Source organism: Protobothrops mucrosquamatus, unplaced genomic scaffold (genome assembly GCF_001527695.2).
Source record: "Protobothrops mucrosquamatus isolate PMUCROS unplaced genomic scaffold, P.Mucros_1.0 scaffold2584, whole genome shotgun sequence".
Classification (NCBI taxonomy): Eukaryota; Metazoa; Chordata; class Lepidosauria; order Squamata; family Viperidae; genus Protobothrops; species Protobothrops mucrosquamatus.
This window is the reverse complement of record NW_015388640.1, coordinates 106067-113739: the sequence shown is the minus strand read 5'-3', so window position 1 is coordinate 113739 and position 7673 is coordinate 106067.

The window sequence follows — 7673 nt, the reverse complement described above, 5'->3', positions numbered from 1 at the left end:
ATTTTGAATTCTTTTTCCAAAATGGAGAAAGATCTTTTCATTTTTCCACTTCTTAGTAAATATTTTATCTGTGAATTGACTGTGATGCTGCATTCATCACTTGCTTTTCATTGTATGAATATGATATAGTTCTGGATTTTATATAGCTAACTTTTTAGTGATGAATTTAATGTGAGACACTTTAGAAAATTCAGGAAATTCAAGGAAAAGGTAGGATATACATTTATAAATTTATTACTATAACTGGAACACCAACAAATGAAGGAGATTTGGTGCCTTACTCCTTCACTGTAAAATATCATGGAGAGGTCAGTTTGAAAATAAACCCAGTAAGGTCAGGAACAAAGAGACACTATTTAAAAGAAATGTTGAGCATCTTTTAGCAGTTTTATTTCAAATGGAGAAGTAGAAAGGTCAAACTCTCTTGTTCTGCTTTTATTACGAACACCTAAAATTGAGCATTTCAACCAGATAACATTTTAAAGTCTGTGAACCAGTATTCAAAAACTTCATATACAGAGCTTTAATTGGAAGCAGCTAGTTTTATTCAGAAAAGACTGGAGGTCCAGTGATCCAAATTGCCATGAATTGAGTATAAGACAAGTTTATAATCAGATTATCATAGGATAGGATTATCATTATAAATCTGAAAGTGGATATCAGATATATTGTGGGCAGAAATATACTTGTAGGATATGAATGCTTTCATTTGGAATGTGCCGGAACACATGTTGTGAGGGTTAGAGTAAATGTTCTTTGCTATTGAATAAAAGGGCAGGCAGGTCCATGTAGGAATAGTTTAGCAGGAGCAGAGAAATTAAAGCCTATGGGAATACTAGATCTTATTTTTCTCCTCTATTTTTTCCCCCCCATTCTGCCTGCTTTTTCTTCTGGAGCTCCAGATACACTTTTGCGTCTTAAATATGGACCTAGAGTATTTTAGTTGATTTAGTAACTAAAACCTCAGCATTGCAGTCCAATTGATTTATGATTCAGATACATGGGGATTACTGAGAAAAGATACAAATGTTTCACATATAAAATGTTCATATATTTATCTTTAATGTAAATTCATGAAGTATATGTACTGATTAAGCTAAGTTTTTAAGATCAGAAGGGCATGGAAAAAACAAAGATTTTCTACTGGGAAAATAAGTGTTTTGGTTTTTCACAGCAAATAAAATGCTAAGTGCCAATGAACCTATTCAGTTTAGTGACTAAGATTGAACTATACTGGCAATTTTGACCCAGGAACAGTTTTGAATATTCTTAAACAATATACTGCTAACTGGAGAAAACTCAAAATACAGATGCATTTTGCTTATGGAATCATTGTGTCACTTATCCAGTGTGGTTTGTGAAGATTCCGTCTTGCCTGACAACTAGAAAATGTTGTTATTGTTTCATTATACAAAGAAAAAGAGCAATTATGAAAATAAAGACTACTATATGGAGAAATTAGTAAATTTGTTTTTGATAAAATGTCTTAGCGTGAGAAAGTTTACTGCATGTTTGCTGATTTAGAAAAACTATATGATAAAATGAATATAATGGAATTCAGAAATGGTTTGCATGAATAGGGAGTTAAAGCTGTTGATGGATGCTGAATGTGACATATTGTATGATGGAAGTAAAACATGCACAATAATAAAGGCATCTTAATAATTCAACATTGAACAGAGCGTAAGACAAGGATGTCTTATTTCCCCTTGGTGGTTATAATTCCTTAATGTATAAGGAATACTTGTCATGATATTAAAGGTCTGTTGGCTAGGCATGTGAATAATTGTGTACTTTTGTGTCCAAACAATGTTGAATCTTGGCTGAAAACCTGAATGCTTTTGCAATGAATGTTAGATGTATTGTCTGATATGTCAAGGACTATGGATCTGAAAATTAAGATAACAAAGCCCAAGATAATTGTGTTTGACAGGGAAGATGGCGAGAATGATGGCAAGTTACACATAAACGTGAATTAGTATATTTCTATACAGTATGTACGAAAAATGGGGAGAAGCTGGAGAAATGTTAAGACATGCAAATGCTAGTAGAGATAGTGGATAATATGTGTTTGGTACAAGGAAAAATGTTAAATAAAGGAATAGATAATGGCTGTGAATAAGAATGTGCTTCTCATTTTAGTATATCAGTGTTTCTCAACCTTGGTTACTCTAAGACAGGGGTCTTCAAACTTGGCCCTTTTATGGCATGTGGACTTCAACTCCTAGAATTCCTCAGCCAGCCATGCTGGTTGAGGAATTCTGGAAGTTGAAGTCCACAAGTCATAAAAGGGCCAAGTTTGAAGACCCCTGTTCTAAGATCTAGGATTTCAATTCTAAGATTCATAATATTCAGACCCATGTGGTGCTTCCTTCAACTCCTAGAATACATCAGCTGGCCTACAGTAATTCTTAAAGCTGCTGAGGTTGAAAAACACTGTTACATTGTATGAAAATTAGATCTGAATATGTTGGAAGAAGCATAAAAGAAAGTTGAATGTACTTAAAATGGTTTACTTAAAACGTCTATGGTTAAAGAACAGTGAAGATAATGGATGAATGTGGATTGTACACAAAAGCAGGGCTTTTTTTCTCATAGAATGCCCAGAACGGAGTTACGGCACCTTTTTTGGATGGAACCTTGTAGGGTAGGCAAGGCAGGTTGTATGACGTGTGTGAGTTCCAACACCTTTTTTTTTTTTTTTAGAAAGAAAGCACTGCACAAAAGTATGAACATATGAAAGAAGTATGTGAAGATGGCTTGTTAAGTAGAGGGAAAGGATGATGATCAAACTGCAAAGCAAATGAAGAGTGAGTAGTGGGCTAAAAGAAAAAAAATAGATAATCACAGTTAGATGAAGTTGAAATTGAAGATGAGGTTCAACAAAAAGAACTTTAGAGAACAAAAGGCAATCTAAAGTGAATACATGTATATGGAAGCAAGAATGGTTTGGGAGATATAACATGGTGTTGGTATAAATCAGGTTTGGCTGTATTTTCTTAACATATGGCTTAATTTCTTATCATATGCCTTTTATTTTATTTTATTTTATTTGTTCTTTTCTGTGCTTTTTATAATGTTTCTTACATTGAGAGGTAATAGAATGTTGAATACATATGAACATACTAATTTTATGGAATCTACTTTATCTTATGCAAATTTGTGCCTTAAGCCTTTCTAATCCAATATATATTTACCTTGGTTGAACTGTATCTACACACACACACATACCTAATAAATTTAGAACTGAGCATTATAAAAACCAAGGGTTGTTACTGATACAGCTATCATTTTTCATTCATAATATTCAGACCCATGTGGTGCTTCCTTACTACTGGAAGGGCAGGTGAAAATCCTGTGCATTCAGGAAAGGGATGTATCAGATATTAGAATTCGTGGAATGGAAGGAAATTCCTGGATTAGAGCTATAATGTTGTGCTTAATTTTATATAAAAGTGCGTAGATCTGCAGCATGAAACCCTAATCTAAAATGATTTTTCAGCAAAATTAGTAGAATTATTTCCAGTCCATATAATGACTAGAAAGTGAGAAAAAATATTGTTCAAACTTTTTTTCTTAAAAAAAGAGCTGGTATCAAATAAGCAAAGGCTGCTTACTGCACAGATAAATTTATGCACTGTTTATATATTTACATTCACTGGAAGTTATTTGGATTCTCAGCCAACAATGTGGTATTATCAACATATAAAGGGCACACATGCCTTCTTCAAGCAACATACTCCTTACATAATTTAAATGCATTCCTTATACATTTGTCCATATACTTACTAAACAAGCAATAACTGGACCCATAGATACTGCTTTCCATTGTCCATCATGGCTTTGAACAGTCAAAATTTTCATACAACATTTTATAGTAAGATAGCAAAGTGTAGATTACATTACAACCTTGTACCCATATAACATGCATCATTCCCTGCTTATGTAAGAACAACACTAGTAGGTTTTGGATATTTTAGCTAGTATGCCACAAACATAACCAAATCCCTATAGGACTTTCTTTAACATAGAAACTTTATTTGGCTCTAAGAAAATGCATACAGGATCCCTCCAATGTGGGATTTCTACCTCCTTTCTGGGGCACCCAAAAAGAAAAATATTCAGCAATATTATTAATTAATATTAATATTATTAATAATATTATTAATATTAAGCAACTTCACTACTAGCATTAGAGGAATTGTAACAGTACAGACACACAAGTAGCAAAGTATCCCACCCTTTGTATAAATCCCTATGCAAGTTTAAATGGGGCAGAGCCTCCATCACAAAACCACTCCAGATGTCTGGCAGGTTTTGCTCCCTCCCTGACAAAGGCTGCTGATAGACAGTACAAAAATAACTTTATATAACAATAAACTGTTAAACGCAGTGAGGTGAATCTACCCTGGGACACTGCAATCTTCATGAATATGAATCAGTTGCCAAACATCTGAATTTTGATCACGTGACCAGGGGGATGCGACAAAAGTCATAACTGTGAAAAATGACCATGTCACTTTTTTCAAATTCAAATTCAAAATTCAAATTTATTTGATTTATATACCGCCCTTCTCCCTTGCGGGACTCAGGGCGGTGAACAGGCACATTAATAAAACAGCAATACCATAATATTTAAAAATATTCAAAACAAATTAAATTATTTGTCCTGTCCTAAAACCCACTATAATAATATAAAATTATACCCAATTTAAAAATTTTAGAGNCATCAAATATTGGCATAACAAATCAAAAGTTGCACTCGGTATTTTATTTCTGATAAATAAATATGACATGTATTTCTTATAATGCTTACAATCTCAAGAAATATGATATACCTTAGCTAGCTAATAATACAGGAGTTTGGTTCTGAACAATACTTTGGCTCTTACAGCAATTCCCTGTTTGAGAATATGCAAAATAAACGTATCAAGGTGACAAGAAGAATGTGTTTGACCATACTATTCAGCTGCAGAGTTATTCCCAAGTCTGCATGCCACTTTATTATATATGTTACCCACAAACCAAGTTTATGTTGCTCAATCTCCCATTGAGTTTTAATTGCCTCCATGATTAAAATAGAGACACTTTTTTATTTCCCTAAAGCACATTGCAATTCATAATTATATATATTTGGAAAGCCAAACTAGACAACACAGAAATGTACAAAATGATTTGACATGAATGGTATATTAACTGTCACTATGAATATTTTATCTATGAAATGGATGTGGTAAAATCTTGACTCTATTGGAAATGAATGTTGAAATTGAGTCATGTTATTCTTCTCTGGAGGATACAAATCAATGACTACTTGGTATTTCAGTTTTTCTCTTATAGGAGCAATTTATTCTTAATGTGTCAGTATCACCCAAACCTTCAAAAATATTGAACTTTTTCTTCTGATAAAATAAAATAAAATAAGGAATTCATGGATGCATGAACTTTTCATGCTGACATTATGCAAGAATTATAATGATGTAATACCTCACATTGAGTTACATACTTCGATGTCATTAGCAGAAAATTGAAGGCAGCATTCGGACTGCAGTCCAGGGAACAGGGGGATATAGAGTGCCACAAACAGCCAATCCGGCTGCAATTTTCTTTATATAGTCCTTATTCCCTGCTGGACTAATTTGCTGAGCCACACTTCTTCCTTTCTGGCTGGTTTCCTTTGCCAGCTTCAGGACCTTGGATAGCTCAAGGCCTTGGTCAGGGCCATATCCAGGATCTGGATATGCTGACTTGGCCTGCAACTGAGGAGCCCTCCCTTCAGCTAACCTCTGTGAAGTGGGCCCAGTTGCATGCTTGTCAAACTGTTCAGCTTTTGAACCCAAGGACTCAGAGTTATCTCTAACACTGACCTATTTATACAAATATTTTTCCCCAGCATTGAAAAGAGAAAAGTTGTGGTCTCAATCAGTCAATGGTATGCAAAATTGATTTGGTTAGCAACGTATGAATGGATCATTAGCATTGATAAACTATAGTGAAATATAGCTACCAGTAATTGATGTATATAATTCTATATGTACATGTATTGATTAATACATAACTTGGATTTTTTTCCTTAATTTTCTTTTTTCTTTTCCCCATGTTTTTCTTACCTTTATGATTTTGACCATTGTTTATTTTTCTTTCTCTTTGTACACTCTTTTTACACTCAGTAAAAAGCCATTAAAACTCTTTTTTTTTTATGCAGATGTTTGTTTGAAAAAATAACAAGATTTATAATAGAATATATGGGTCAGCCCCCCCCCCCCCACTTCATCCTGGACATCTGCATGGGGAATCAAAATTGGCTAGAGGGCAAGCATGACATTGTGATGCATTGCACATGTGCCTGCATGCAAAAATCAACATATTAATGCTCCTTACAGTGATTGTTGTGGTAGAATCACGTTGTGGTAGTGTATCATTCTCTCCTATAATTAATAATGCTTTGTTTTTAACTGTCTCACACATCTGGAAAAATGCTGCAACATTGTTCAATAGATGAATTTCCATCTCAAATCCCAACTGATCTAACTCTGGTGTTTTGGCAGATAGTGCCAATATAGCACTTAGTATTGTGCTATTCTATAACAGCTGTTAAGCAATAGCCAGGCAATCATTTTGTTGGCACAGCACATTTTATTTAAGATTTGTAACTAATGTAACCATTAACATTTCTCATTAAAACCTACTTGCTTTTATGATGTCAACAATTATTGTACTGAATGAAGTGAGTTGGCATTAAGGTTTTTATGAAAACATGCACATGGTAACAAAAACCTGGCTGTTCTTTCATTGTTAATGCCCTAATTTTTTTATCTGTGTAAAATATAAGGTAATGTAGTCTTCATGCTTTTTGTAAGTAATACTGCATCCATTAAATGTTGAATGTGCAATATGTTCACATTAGAACTATGGTTCAAGCTTCAGAACTGCTTCTCTCAATGGACTTTACAATGGGCAGACGAGACTACAAGATATTGTTTTATTCTTAGGTAAATGGACTTTCAAGACATTGGTTGGTTTTTTTATACAAAATATATAAAAGAAAATAGAATGAAAACCAATTCTGGAGACGTTACTTTGCAAAGAACATGTTACACTGCCTATTCCCAAGAAAAAATATTTAGCGATATTTAGCACATATTTCAATTGCCCTTATGTCTTCCTTCTGTATAATTTCTCAAAAGGAGTCCATAATCCTAATAAGTGTTTCCAATTTTACTGCCACAATACCCACTTATATTGTTTTATCTTTAGAGATGTTAGTTTTTCACTGTAGAGCTAGGAATTCAATAATGGCTTTCACCTGCCCATACCTGATGAGTCATGATCTGCCATCTTTTAATTCAATATTGACAGTTCAATCTTTATATTCCTTCTTGTTCAGATGCATCTTGCACATTTTGGATAAAATGTTGGTTTTAATCCGCAAGGAAGTTCAAAACACCCACTTGTCAACATGTCTTTGCATGATACAAAAGAACAAGCAAATCCTTGTTTATTTGTCTCAACAAATGTCAGGGCTATGTGCAATCATATGCTTTTTCAATGTCCTTTAAAGATCAAAACCAGTCAGGCAATTGCAGAGGAACAATAAAAAATGGATTGCAAATAAGTGTTAAAGACATCTATTTATTAAGCTAACACTGAGTTACAGCATTGCTGGAGGAAGG